At 40.1% G+C, this 15,976-nt stretch overlaps 1 protein-coding gene across 1 annotated transcript in view; it reads right to left on the reverse strand.

Annotated features, from left to right (window-relative positions):
* The window catches only part of tg (thyroglobulin), a 366,459-nt gene that overhangs the window by 236,676 nt on the left and 113,807 nt on the right, over positions 1-15,976 (reverse strand). The gene's annotated exons all lie outside the window — the stretch shown is intronic.

Consider the following 15,976-nt stretch of genomic DNA (forward strand, 5'->3'; position numbering starts at 1 on the left):
AAGACAACAGAAAGTAATAATGTCACACACCTTGCAAATTGCTCAGTGGAAGCTGATTGGCCTTGACAACCTAAGAGGTGAGATTTCCTACCATTACACCCAGGCACAAATCACTTTAAAGTAATCAAGTGTTACTTGTGGTTTAGCAGTAATTATCCTGCCTTAGGGTGAGACGGTGGGTTCAAGATTCACTCCAGACTCATTCAGAACACACATGGTCTACACTGCACTATACTGTAGAATAAAGAGAGAGTATTATATAGAAAGCAGGAATGAACTTTTCAGCCCTTAAGACTGTTCTGTCTTTCAATATGATCATGGATGATCATCAATCTCAATGCCATATTCCTGCTTTTTCCCCTGTCCTTGTGAGGTAAAAACCACACAACACCAGGTTATAGTCCAACAGGTTTATTTAGAAGCACTAGCTTTCAGAGCGCTGCTCCTTCATCAGGTGGCTGTGTCCTTTAAAATCTTTTAAAAGAGATTGGAAACAGCAGAGATTCCGAGTTGGCTGGGGTCAGCCCTTTGATTATGGCTAACAAATACTACCTCAGGTTTTTTATAAAACACTTGTACAATGAATGGGTAGTGGTCAGTTCTCCCAGCTCAGGATTTAGCAAGTGGCTTTTGAGACTACTGGTCAATGTAACAGCTCCATACTGATCCTCTCTCTCTCTGAAATCTCTCTCATATAAGAACCTGTGTTTGAATTTACCTTTTTGCCAAGGGGTGTATTATGGGATGTTGCAGGAAATTGGAACAGCTTTTTGTTAAGTTGCATTTTCATATCAGTTGGATCTTCAAAAGTTATGTTATTCTAAGTTCAGTGTTTCTATTAATTGACACACTGCCTCTCTTCTCCCATTTAGACTTGCTGTGGTCCAATTCTCTAATTGGTTGGTGGCTTTCCCAAATTCTTCCATTTAGTGGTGCAAAAATCAAATCATCTAATTTAGTGACACTGTGCACTAATTCTCCAATTTACTGAAGATCTGCACGAATTATTTCATACTGTGATTCTCTAGGCAAATTCTGCCATTTAGTGGTACACTGCAGCAACTCTCTAATTTACTGATACTTGCCACATTTCTCCAACCTACTGATTCCTTGCCTTGCCCTTATACTATTGTTTGAGGTGTTCTTCTCCAATGCTCTAATTTTGTGACACCAATTTAACCATTTACCGATGCCCTGTACCAATTCTCCCATTTGTAATACCCAGGCCCAATTCTCCCATTTAGAGGTGCCCTACACCAATTCTCCCTTTAGTGATGCCCTGAAAAATTCTTCCATGTGCTGATGACCTGCTTCAATTCTTCCATTTTCTGAGACCTGCACCAATTCTCTAACTTTGTGGTGCCTTGTGACAATCTTCCGTTTACTGATGCGCTTCAGAAATTTTCTTATTTACTGATCCCACCCACCCCTCTAGATGTCCCATTTAGATCTGTTCCATGCTCTAAATTACTGGCCCCTTGCACCAGTTCTTTAATTTTTTATACCATACCCCAAATTTTCCTATTTCCTGATGCCCTGCACTTAATCATCCATTTAATGCTTCTCCAAAGCAATTCTCCTATTTGCTGATGCATAATCCTGCCAGTTCTCTGCAACAATTCTCCCATTTACCGGTGCCGTGGGCCAATTCTCTAATTTAGTTCCTCCGTGCACCAATTCTCCCATTTACTGATATTCTGAAATAATTCTCCACTCAGAGATGCCCTATCCCAATTCTCCAATTCAGTGATGCCCTGTACAAATTCTCGCATTCGATGTTGTCCTTCAGCTATTCTCACATTTACTGATAATCTAGACCAATTCTCCCATATAGGGGTGCCCTATTCTAATTCTCAGATTTACTTCCATTGTGTAGCTCTTCCATTTAGTAGTTTCTGCAACAATTTCTCCAATTAGTTGCCCGCTGCCAGAATATCAAATTTTGGTGAGCCCTGCAACAAATCTCCCTTTTACCAATCCTGCACAAAACCTCCATTAGCGGTGAACTGCGCCAACTTTCTAATTGATTATTGTCCTGCCCCAGTTTTCCTATGTAGTTGTACACTGCAGCAATTCTTTAATTTAGTGGCACTGGCACCAATTCTCCAATTATTGATGCCATGCATTGATTCTTCTATTTAGTTCTGCCCCAATACACATCTACCACATCTTGGTGCCCCACTCAAATTGCTTCAGTTAGTGTTCTGTGCACCAAATCTCCAACATACTGAGGTTTTTGCAACAATTCTCCTCCTTAGTTCTGTTCCACTCCTCTAAGTTATTGGCCCCTTGCACGAGTTCTTCAATGCACTGGCAGCACACACCGATTCTACTACAGTATGTACAGATGCCCTGCATAAATCCTTCCATTTAATGCCTCATCTGCAACAATTCTCCCAATTACTAATGCCTAATTTTACCATTTCATTTTTCTCTGCATTATGTGGTTCCATGACCCAGTTCTGTCATTTTGTTCCACCATGCACCGATTCTCTTATTTACTGATGTCCTGAACAAGTTCTCCACTCAGTCACGCTCTACCACAATTCTCCTATGCAGTGATGCCTTACCCCAATTCTCCCATTTTGTGTTGAGCTAAAACAATTCTCACATCTACTGATGTAGAGCCATACTCTCATTTAGGGATGCCCTCCTCTAATTCTGTGTTCTAGTGGTGCTAGTAGACAATTCTCTGATTTATTTCCATGGTGCAGTTCTTTAATTTATAGCTCCTGTGACAATTCCCCCATTTAGTGCTCCACTGCCCTCAACCAATTCTCCCATTTACAAATCTTGCACAAATCCTCCTTTAATGAGGAACTGCACCAAATCTCCCATTGAGTATTATCCTACCCCAGTTCTCCCACATAGTAGTACACTGGACCAACTCTCTAATTTACTGTTAAGTGGCACATTTCTCCCATTTACTGATTCCTTGCCTTGCCCTTATTTATGGGTGGCACAGTGGCACAGTGGTTAGCACTGCTGTCTCACAACACCAAAGACCTGGGTTCAATTCCCGCCTCAGGCGACTGTCTGTGTAGAGTTTGCACATTCTCCCTGTGACTGCATGGGTTTCCTTCAGGTGCTCTGGTTTCCTCCCACAGACCAAAAAAATGTGCAGTTTAGGTGAATTGGCCATGCTAAATTGCCTGTAGTGTTAGGTGAAGGGGTAAATGTAGGGGAATGGGTCTGGGTGGGTTGCTCTTCAGAGGGTCGGTGTGGACTTGTTGGGCCAAAGAGCCTGTTTCCATACTGTAAGTAATCTAATCTAACATTTGAGGTGATCATCTCCAAGCTCTAATTTTGTGGCACCAATTTAGCCATTTACTAATGCCCTGTACCAATTCTCCCATTTTGTAATAACCAGGCCCAATTCTCCCATTTAGAGGTGCCCTACACCAATTCTCCCTTCAGTGATGCCCTTGACAAATTCTTCCACATATTGATGACCTGCTCCAATTCTTCCATTTTCTGAGACCTGCACCAATTCTCTAACTTTGTGGTGCCCTGTGACAACATTACATTTCCCGATGCACTGCAGAAATGTTCTTATATACTGATGCCACCCCCCAACTGTCCCATTTAGATCTCTTCCATGCTCTAAATTATTGGCCCCTTGCACCAGTCCTTTAATTTACTGCGCCATATTCCAATTCTCCTATTTCCTAATGCCCTGCACTAATTCTTACATGTAATGCTTCTCAGCAGCAATTCTCCTATTTACTGGTGCATAATCCTGCCAGTTCTCTGCAACAATTCTCCCATTTAGTGGTGCCATGGCCCAATTCTCTAATTTAGTTCCACCGTGCACCAATTCTCCCACTTATTGATGTCCTGAAACAATTCTCCACTCAGTGATGCCCTATCCCAATTCTCCCATTCGATGTTGTCCTTCAGCAATTCTCACATTTACTGATAACCTCGACCAATTCTCCCATATCAGGGTGCCCTATTCTAATTCTCTGATTTACTTCCATTGTGCAGCTCTTTCATTTAGTATTTTCTGCAACAATCCCCCCATTTAGCTGTCCGCTGCCCGAGTTCTCAAATATTGGTGAGCCTGCAGCAAATATTCCTTTTAAAAATCCTGCACAAAACCTCCATTTGTGATGAACTGCGCCAAGTCCCTAAATGATTGTTGTCCTGCCTCAGTTTCCCTGTGTAGTGGTACGCTGCACCAATTCTCTAATTTAGTGGCATCGGCACCAATTCTCCAATTATTGATGCCATGCATCAATTCTCTTATTCAGTTCTTCCCTGATACACATCTTCCAAATATTGGTGCCTGCTGAAATTTTTTCATTTAGTGTTCCGTGCACCAAATCTCCAACTTACTGATGCTTTGAACTGATTCTCCTATTTAGTTCTGTTCCATTGCTCCAAGTTATTGGTCCTTGCACAAGTTCTTTAATGTACTGCCAATACACACCAATTCTACTACAGTATGTCCAGATGCCCTGCATCAATTCTTTCATTTAATGCTTCTCTGCAACACTTCTCCCAATTACTGATGCCTAATTTTGCCTTTATTGATGCCCTGAAAAATTCTTCCACATGCTGATGACCTGCTCCAATTCTTCCATTTCCTGAGACCTGCACCAATTCTCTAAATTTGTGGTGCTCTGTGACAACCTTCCATTTGCTAATGCACTGCAGAAAGTTTCTTATTGACTGATTCCAACCCCCACCTGCCCCATTTAGATCTGTTCCATGCTCTAAATTAGTAGCCCCTTGCACCAGTCCTTTAATTTACTGCACCATACACCAGTCCTCCTATTTCCTGATGCCCTGCACTAATACTTCCATTTTATGCTTCTCAACAGCAATTCTCCTACTTTCTGGTTCCTAATCCTACCAGTTCTCTGCAACATTTCTCCTATTTAGTGGTGCTATGGCCCAATTCTCTACTTTGGTTCCACCGGGCACCAATACGCCCATTGTCTGATGTCCTGAAACAATTGTCCATTCAGTGATGCCCTATCACAATTCTCCCATTCAGCGATGCCCTGTACCAATTCTCCCATTCAATATTGTCCTTCAGCAATTCTCACATTTACTGATAACCTAGACCAATGCTCCCAAATGTTGGGGTGTCCTATTCTAATTCTCTGACTAAGTTCCATTGTGCAGCTTTTCCATTCAGTAGATTCTGCAACAATTCCCCCATTTAGTTGTCCACTGCCAGAATTCTCAAATATTGGTAACCGCTGCAGCAAATCTCCCTTTTACCAGTCCTGCACAAAACCTCCATTAGTTGTGATCTGCCCCAACTCTCTAATTGATTATTGTCCTCCCCCAGGTTTCCGAATGTAGTGGAACACTACTCCAGTTCTCTAATTTCGTGGCACCGGCACCAATTCTCCAATTTTTGATGCGGTGCATCAATACTCCTATTTAGTTCTGCCCTGATACACGTCTTCTACATATTGGTGCCCTTTGTAATGACTCTCCTATTTAGTCCTGTTATATTGCTCTAAATTTTTGGTCCCTTGCACAAGTTTTATAATGTACTGTTAACATACACCAGTTCTACCACCGTATGTCCAGATGCTTCTCTGCAACAATTCTCCCAGTTACTGATGCTTAAATTTTACCATTCGATTTTTCTCTGCACTGTGTGGTTCCATGGCCCAATTCTGTCATTTCATTCCGGCCATGCACTGATTCTCCTACTTACTGATGTCCTGTACAAGTGCTCCACTCAGTGATACCCTACTCCAATTTTCCTATTCCATGATACACTACCCAATTCTCCCATTCCGTATTGCCCTAAAACAATTCTCACATTTACTGATGAAGTGCCATAATCTCATGTAAGAATGCCCTACTCCAATTCTCTGATTTAGTGGTGGAAAGGCCCAATTCTCTGATTTATTTCCATGGTGCAGTTCTTTCATTTATATTTCCTGCAACAATTACCCCATTTAGTGCTCCACTGTCCTCAACTAATTCTCCCATTTACCAATCCTGCACAAGTACTCCTTTAGTGGGGAGCTGTACCAACTATTGACCAAGCATTGACTATTATCCTCCCAGTTCTCCCAGGTAGTGGTACACTGCACCAGTTCTCTAATTTAGTGGCAATGCACCTATTCTCCAGTTTTGATGCCCTTCATCAATTCTCCCATTTAGGGTTGTTCCCTGATATGCTTCTTCCACATCTTGGTACCTGCTCAAAATCTTTGACTTCATGTTGCCCCTCACCGAATCTCCAGTCTACTGATGCTTTGCATCATTTTTCCTATTTACTGGTTCCCTACCTTTATTCTGCCATGTTCTGTTCCAATTCTGTAATTTATTGAAACTCCACACTAATTTCCGAACATAATGGGTGAGGATTCTGTGTCTGTACTGTTGAAGGTCTGAACAAATCAGTTATCATTTTGCTCTTATACATGCACTGGTGAGACCACGTTTCCCTAATTCATACGCTCACATGTCTTTATTTCTACGAACAAGAGAATCCTTTCCGCTGCTGTTTTCGAAGTTTAGCCCTCAACTAAAACCCAAATCATGATTTGATCATTTATTCCATTACTGATTATAGAGGCTCACTGCTCAATTTGACTGCCGTGCGTCCGATATTTCAACATTTTCAGTACTTCAAAGGACATTTTATTCTCTCTACTGTGCTTTGGAACCTTCTGAGGACACAAAAATGTAAATTCTTTGTTAAAATTCTTGCCTTCAAAAGAAGGGAGAAATGAACTGGTTGCAAGACCTTGTTCAGGATAAACTAAATTTGATACAATTAGAAAAGAAAAAGGAGATACGGCATAAAACAGTTTGGGAAATACCATCATTCCATTTACAATCTCACTGACAAAGATCAATTCCACCCCCATGAGTCCAATAAAACATAAAAGAGAATAACTTTTTTTTAGGACTAAAAATTAAAAAGACTTCATTCCTTTTAAGTCTGTAAATAGTTAATTAGGTTCTGAGGTATTTTACTACCACATCAGAATAGGGAAGTCTCAGCAAGAATAGGATTCACCTCAGGCAGTCTCGTCTCTCAGGCTAATCTTCCTCATCTATCCATCTCCTCTGAGCTGTTGTAATCCTTTAATCAAAACCATCACAGCTGGAGAGAGCCGTTGTTGTAAAATACTATGTCTTGTAAAATCTCAGATAAAAGAAGCCTGATCAGGAGCTAATGATATGATACACTGCTGATTTTTTGGAAAATAAAACTCATTAGTGTGCCAGTGCTTTGCATTGTCAGAATCCAAATTTTACACATCGCATCGACAATATAAAACAATTAGCAACTTAGTGAAAATTGACAGAAAGCTTATATAAAATTATCTTTTTATTAGGCTTCAACCAAAACCTGGAAATGTATTTGAGTCTAATTACTTGACAATGAGAAGGAAGCATTTTAGGGACCATTTCAATAGGTTTCTCAGAGTCTTGTTGCCAAGAAATGTAACTTTTTATGGAAAACATAAGAAATATATTACCATTCTCCACCCAACTCTAATAGGTCTAATCCTTAAAAGGAAACAATTAAGCAATTAACAGGAGGCATTGACTGTTGATTGGGGTGGTGGGGATGGGTGGTGGGGATGGGTGGCGGTGGTGGGGATGGGTGGCGGCGGGGGGAGGGGGGCGGTGGTGGGGAGTCCAGCACATCCAACCAAAACACTTAGCTGAAGCAATTACACCTCTCTTATGCCAGAAGTGCTGAATGGATGATCCATTTCAACCTCCTCCTGTAGTCCCGAATTTGCTTAGATGCCAGTCAGCCCACATGCAATTTGATTCATTCCAAAGATAAAGAGAAATGGCCAAGCAGACTGGACTCAGCAGAAGTTATGGGTCTTGACAACATTTTGGCTGTAATCCTTAAGACTCATGCTCCATAATTAGCCATGTTCCTGGCCAAGCTTTTCCTATACAATTACAACACTGTCACCTATTCACTACCATAGAAAACTTCTCAGGAATCTGCTATTTACAAAACCAGGATAAATCCAGTGTGGTCAATTACTTCTTGGTCAGTTTGTTTTAAGTCATTAGCAAAGTTATGGAAGGCTGACTGCTATCAAGTAGCACTTACACTGGTCATTAATACTCAGTTTAGATTCTACCAGGATCACTCACTTCTAGATATCATTAGACTTGGTCCAAACATGGTCAAAAGAGTTAATTCCAAAAGAAAGATGTGTGTAATATCACAGTAATATGTGACCAAGTGTGGCCTCAATGTGGACCAAGAAGCCCTAACATACTGACATTGATAGGGTTTAGGCAAAATCTTTCACTGGCTTAAGCACACCTCACACAAAGGAAGATAATTGTGGCCGTTAAAAGGCTAATCATTTTAGCTCCAGAATATTGTTACCAGAATCATTCAAGATACTTTCCTAGGCCAAAACATCTTCAGCTACTCACTCAATCACTCCCCTCCATCACAATCTGAGAAATGGAAATAATTACTTGTGATTGTACAGGGTACATTTCTATTCCCAGATCATCAGGTAATGAACATATAATAGGATTAGGAGCAGGAGTAGACCATTCTATCCCCTGAGCATAGTCCACCAGTTGATAAGGTATGGCAGATATGGTTCTGGCTTCAATGTGACTTTCTTGTCTACTTCTAGAGCCTTTGGCTCCCTTGTCATCCAAGAATTTATCCAAGTCAGTCTTAAAAGTATTCAAATGATTATGCCTCCATTACTCTTTGGGAAAAAAGTTTCCAAACACAGATGACCTTCTGTGGGAAGAAAAAGGTCTTCTTACTCCATCTTAATGGGTAAATATTTTCAACTATGTTCCCTAATTACAATCTCTCCCATAAAGGTAAACATCCTCTCAGCATCTACCTTGTCAAGTCCACTCAAGATTTCATAAATTTCAATAAAATCACTGCTCTTTCTTCTAAACACCAATGGATACAGGCCCATCCTCAATAGATAATCCAAAACAGGAATCAGTCGAGTGAACTTTTCTTCTAATGCAATTACATGCTTTCTCTAGCAAGAAGACCAAGGGTGGAGTCTTACATTTTCTTCAGCTAAGTGTTAGTTGTGCTGAGTTTGATGGAGCATTTCTTTTAGCGAGGCCTAGTGAGTTTTCTCACCATACCTTATCATACTCACCACATTAACTCATGATGGTACCCTGATGGTATTGTACCCTGAGAGATACCCTGATGGTATCTCTCTCTCAACCCTTACAGGCAGTTATTAAGACTGTTAACAAGTAATAATCAGGCTTAATCAGCAACTCCCTGCTTCCTGGTGAGAACCTTGCCTCAATGTCTGGAACTTAGTTAAAAAATGCACTGAATTGTTTTCGATTATGAGACCTGATGACCCACAATCACCTTCTCAAGGGCTATCAAGGATGGGCAATAAATGTCAGCAGCACTCACATCCCATGAATAAATGAAAAGCAGAGACATTTTTAACAACTTTGGTGAAGGGAATAAACTTTCCATCCCATTGTTCATTAAAAAAAATCAGCTATCCTGTTGACATAGTCACATTGTTATTAGCTCACACTTCCAGCAAACTGCAGTGCAGAATGGTTATTCAGTAAATAAAATAAATCTAAGAGAAAAGACATGGCATGAGATGCACAGTTCCAGCATAGCTCTGCCTGATGTTTTATCACAGAAAACACAATCCTTTTAATAAGAAGGTCCTGTGCTGTTTGAGTGCTCCCAGATGCTAACTATTGCTGACGTCAGGTGATGCAGCAATGAAAAAAAGCGACAATTCGTTCATGGGATCAAGAACAACATATGCTGCTTTTTCACCATAGCATGTTCTGTCTCCTCAAACAAACAGATTGGAAGATAGACTGGCTTTAGGACACCAAAGTTATCTTAAAGACATGACTCAGATAAGAAGAAAAAAAGGTAACACATGACCCGACTCTCAACAAAATCATATTTTGTGCTCATACAAGAATACCATGTCACAGCATAGCAATGCTTATCATCTGACTTGGGATTGTTCAAGGAAACTGATACCAGCTGTTTAAATAAAACCGCTTCCCTGTCTCCATAGGCAACGCATGGAAACAAGGTTTGAGTTCAGATCCAGGGGGAGCTGGGTGGTGTGGTGGAGGTGAAGGGGTGGGTTCCCTTCGGCATCGATCATCTTGTTTAAATTGTAATGACACAGCATGAGAGAAAATAAAACAACGGAAATATCAGCTATTGCCTAGGTTCTGTCATGCAGAAATTAGCAAAGGAGGGGGAGGGTGGAAGAGGAGAGGCCTTTGCTATGTTTAAGAGGGGCTTCACCAAATATTTCTTGGCCATTATTAAGAGCTCAGGATCTGGAACAGATGTGAAAGCATACATCAAATGACAATTTATTGCAAGCTCCATTGAGCTGCTCATTTTGTTTTCCATCATTAAGCCAAGGAAATAAGACTTATGTGTCACCCAATTTTCCTTAAAGGGGCAGTACACTCACAGAAAAGTCACTTGTATTGCATGGATGACTCCATGGAAGAGAACCTGAGCTACTGTGATTCTAGGAAACATAACAAGGGTCATAGGGATACTGAGACATATAAACACTGGCCCTTGTGGTAATGAACTACATATCACTTCTAAATTACCCTCTAAATCACACCCCAAAGCTGACTTACAATATGTGACCATTCCTCAATGTCACTGGGTCAACATCCTGGTATACCCCTCTCCAAATTCTTTTACTACAAGCAAGTTCAAGATTAAGTTCAAGGTTGAGCTTCCTTTCCAGTTTAGGTTGGGTAATAATTGAAGGCTTTCCAGCAAAATGCAAACGAAGGAATTTTTAAAAAACTTTGCAAATGATTACTGAATAATTTATTGTACTCAAGCCTGTGAAAATTGTTTGCTTCATCATAGCATTATAAATGTACAACAATACCTCAGCAGTTTGTCCTTACCGTCCTAAAGTAAAAATTTAGTAGGATCAGAAATATTACAACTAGTTTAATCTTGAAAGAGCAATGTTGATCAGGGCTGAGTGAGATTGGCATTGGGGTAGGATTTCTGGGTCCAATATGCTATCTGCTGACATCCATGGTTTTACTATTACCTCTTTGATTTTGAGTTTTATGCTCTGACCTGATGAATCCCACATGCTTGATTTGGCCACTTTATCAACTTCTGCTTTAATTTTTTTATAATGGAACTGAACCCCATAATTCCTCCACTTCTAAGGTTTTGCCATTTTGTATATATTTTATTTCTGCATCCATATGTCTAAAATGCATTATCTCAGTCTCTTCAAACTGAATACCCTCAAACTGGTATCTTAGCTTAGCAGCCATGTCTTGGCTTGCATTCAATGTAAACTTAAGGTCTCATCTTATGATCATAGCTTTAGTTTCCACATATCCATTCCTACCTATCTGTGAGAACCTTTTCTGAACGATATCAAAAGAAGTTGGTCTTAATTAGCAATCATGAATAAAGCAGCAACTGACTTCAAAGAACTGAATTCCTAACCTTCTCAGTATAGAATCTTGAACGGCTAAATGAGTGCATAAATAATCAAACTCATTGCTGAATTGAATAAATAAATTCACATTTCAGCAAATAATTGTTCATCAGTTGAGTGAAATTATTAAATAAATAATCAATTATCTAAATTGAATGTCAAATTATGTAGCAATGTGGAAATGAAACAGTACTTAAATAAAAAATAAGCCATTATTTGTACAATCAATTATATCTGGGTAGCCAATTTCTTATCTAAATAAACACATCTTCCAAAATTATGTTGAGGGAATATTCCACAGCTTTGAGTCAATCTCCTGAGTGCTTTAATATGTATACAGAGACTGCTGCTAAACTCACCCTAATTGCCCAAAATGACCTCTCCTTCAGCACTTCATTCCCCAGACAAAGTTTACCTTGTGTTTTTCTAGCCAGTTCTTTTGTTTTGGGGCTCCTGTATTCTAAACAGGAAGTGTTCCCCTCCCAACTGCTACCCACTTAGCTCTATTTCCAATTTTCTGAGCCTCTGCATGGGTGTCTATGAGTAATTTGAGAATCGAATATCATTGAACTGCCTAAGTATTGCCAGCCTTTGCTTTTCTGATGGGAACATGGGAGGGGTTAAGGGAACAACTGATAATTGGCCATTAAGTCAGATATCAGAGAGAACACTCATCACATCCATTGTAACCTGAGTGTGGCATTCAGAGAAATAAAATATCATGAAGGTGGTCAACGGAATTGTAGGAAACAAAAAGTACCAAAGAACTGAACCCAACACATTACCAGCAGTTGCATGCTTGAGAGTCTGAAAAGCTAACTGCACTCGGAAAACCTAAGTAGTCAGCAACCATTAAGTTTAGAACTATCAAGGGATTTCTGAGCTGCCTCCTATTCCTATCCTAGCATTGACATTATTGTACACCCACTGCAATAAGCATTTCAGAAAACTTTGCCTAATTTAGATGTGATGGACTGCACTCAGCTGCACAGCAAACATAGAAACTTTAAGGACAAGCACATGGTGAATGTATAAAACATGCTTCCATCATTCTGCCAACCATAAGCCTCTGGGTCTAATGAGTGACACATCATCTTATTGGGCTGACAGAAAGTGTCACAAAGTTACTCTTTTTTTCTGAAAGCTGTTCCTTGGATACTCTATCCTTGATTTTTCTCAGAGGGGTAAAGAAACGGGCCGGGCTCCAAAGAGTTTGGTTTGGTACAGAGATGAAAGGGATTTTGAGAGGCCTTTTGTTTATATGTAAACAGATAAGACTTCAGGCCAAAGTGGTCATGTTTTACAAGTGACCTGTAGAATGAACTGGAAGTGGTCAGCTCTCTAGCTGAGCAGTTTAGTTCAGTCTGGAATTGGTTGGTATGGAAACTCTCTCTTCTGCCCTTCTAACTTCAAGCTGTAAGCATCTGGCCCTTTTTTGTACTGTGTTTTAAAGGGGGTTTGCTTATTTGGACAGTTGTGTATATTAAGCAGGGTTGCCTGCTTAAGAAGGTTTTGAGTGATCTGGCCTAGTCCCTAACAGATGGGGGGCTCATCCAGGATTTTAAACAGCAAGTGGTAGGTACTAGTGTCTTTATTTCAGATGTTGGTTTGGTTGGGTAGACAAAACTTGGGATATTAATAGCTCTTTCAGTCACCAAAGGTTTTCTGGATGTGGATGCTGTGACTTTGGAAATTTTACAAAAAGTGAATAAAACCAAGTTGCGGGAATTAGCAGAGAAGCTGGAATTGGATCTGCCTGTTTCTGTGAGGAAAGGAGAGATAACTACAGCAGTAGCTCAGCATTTAAACTTGTTAGAAAGACCATCAGAATCTGTGGAGCTGGCAAGAATTCAATTGCAAATGAAACAGCTTGAGTTAGAGGTGAGAGATAAGGAAAGGGCAGCAGAAATGAAGCAGTTTGAGTTACGATTAAAAGCATAAGAGAGAGAAAAAGAGAGAGCAGCAGAAGAGGAGGGGAAAGAGAGACCAGAGAAAGAAAAAGAGAGAACTTTTGAACTTCAAAAACTGATGCTTAAAAAGGAAAGTCAGCTTAAAAGGCTGGAAATAAAGGCTGAGGGGTAGGCTTAGTGAAGGAGACAGTGAGGATGAGCAAGCCCCTGGTAGTCAGAAGCCTTGTGAGAAACTCTTTAAGTATGTTCAAGCATTGCCTAAAGTTGATGAGAAGGATGTGGAATTTTTCATCTCATTTGAAATGGTGGCTAAACAAATACAGTGGCAAGTGGCAATGTTGTTTTTGTTGATCCAAATTAAACTTGTAGGTAGAGCTGGTGAGGTATTCACATCACTATTAGAGGAGATATCTGACGAGTATGAGGAGGTGAAAAAAAAACATTTTAAGTGCACGAGTTTCCTGATGATGTTTCAGGAATCTAAAGAGGGACCCTGCCCAAACCTATATTGAGTTTGAAAGGATCAGAGTAATTTTGATAAATGGATAAGAGCTTTAAAAATCGAGCAAACCTATGATGCTGTTAGGGAGGTAATTATTTTGAAGGAATTCAAAAATTCACTACCTGAAGTAGTGCAAACTCATGTGGAAGAGCAGAGAGGTAAAACAGCAAGGCTAGCAGCTGAAGTGGCTGATGATTATGAGCTGGTCCATAAAACTCGGTTTGGCTTCCAGAATCAATTTCAGTTAATGAGGGATGGAAATTGGGGCAAAGTTTCATATGGATAGGAGAAGGTAGATCTCAGTGAAGATCATAAGGATAATTTACCACAGAGTAAAAAAGAAACCCTTGAGAGGGACAAAGCTGTTAAAAAGCTCCAGTGTTTTCTTTGCAATAAAGTGGGCCACATGAAATCACAGTGTAGGCAGGCAAGGAGAAAGCCAGATGTAGCAAAACCAGACAAGCCTGGAAGATTTGTTGGACTAGTAACAAAAAGCACAAGAGAAGTTAGACAACTACCTCAGAGTGTACAAGATGATCAGAGGTTAATTAAGGAGGAAATGCCAGATCTACTTTAAAAATATACATACAAGGGTAAAGTTTATTCACATAGGCCAGGGGCAGTAGGTAAAGATGTTGAAATATTAAGGGACACGGGATCCTCTCAGTCTGTATTGCTGAAGGATGAGAAGATATCTTCTCCTGAAGGACTATTGCCAGAAAAGGTGCTGTTAGCGGGAATTCATGGTGAGACAAAAAGTGCTCAATTATGAAGAGTCCAGTGAAGAGTGCAGAATATGTGGTAGGTGAACTGGACAAACTCTCAGCTCCAGGAATACAATTTGTCCTTGCAAATGATATTATTGATTCACCAATAGGTGTCTGCCTACTCTAGTTGAAAAGCCAGTGGAGACGCAGGCAACTGAAGACATGGAGAATGTTTATCCAGGAATTTTCTGATTGTGTGATCATAAGATCGCAGAGGAACAAGCTGATGCTGGAAGGATCAAAAGGCACAAATAAAGAAGCTGACATAGTGTTATGAGACTTTTTTTGATCAGATAAGTGGCACAGAGAAGGAGCAAATAGGTAAACATGCCAGTATCATTAGTCTGCTAAGCTGATTGAATTACGGCAGAAAGATGGAGTTAAAACAGTTCTATCAATGGGCATTTACAGAGAAGGAGAGTGAATGCATCCCTGTATGTTACTACTTAACAAATGGTGTCTTAATGAGGAAATGGAGACCACCACACATTCAAGCAGAGGAGAAATGGGTGGAGATTCATCAAGTTGCTTTGCCAGTAGGGTATAGAAAAGAGGTGCTGCGAGTGGCACATGAGCTGCCATTTGGAGGTCATTTAGGGGTGAAGAAAACACAGGTTAAAATGCAAAAATATTTGTACTGGCCTGGACTATACAAAGATGTAGATTGAACTTTGCCAGACATGTCATACATGTCAGCTAATTGGAAAACCACAGGCAGTTATAAAACTTGAACCTTTAATACGTATTTCAGCATTTGAGGAACTTTTCACAAGAGTCTTGATTAATTGCATAGGTCCCCTACCCCAAACAAAAAGTGGGAATAGGTATTTATTAATAATAATGGGCATGTCGACTAGATTTCCGGAGGCAATCCCATTATGCAAGATCACAGCTAAAAGGGTTATAGAAGAACTATTTAATTTTTTTACTGATATAGATTGCCAATAGAGATCTAGTCAGATCAAGGATCAAACTTCACATCCAAACTATTCAAGGTGGTTGTGGATAGTTTGGGAACAAAGAAATTCAAATCTACTGTATACCGTCCAGAATCGCAGGGAGTGCTAGAGAAATGACATCAAACACTAAAGACCATGTTGAGGGCTTATGGTCAGGATTATCCAGATGATTGGGATAAGGGAGTTCTGTTTGTACTTTTTGTGATCAGAGATACACTGAATGAATCAACCAAATTCAGTCCATTTGAAATAATTTTTGGGCATGAAGTAAGAGGATCGTTAAAATTGATTAAGGAGAAATTGATAAGTGAGAATTCAGAGACCACCCATTTGGACTATATGTCAAATTTTAGGGAATTTGGAGAGTTGGCTAGACAGTATT

This window comes from Chiloscyllium punctatum, chromosome 5, assembly GCF_047496795.1.
Source record: "Chiloscyllium punctatum isolate Juve2018m chromosome 5, sChiPun1.3, whole genome shotgun sequence".
Classification (NCBI taxonomy): Eukaryota; Metazoa; Chordata; class Chondrichthyes; order Orectolobiformes; family Hemiscylliidae; genus Chiloscyllium; species Chiloscyllium punctatum.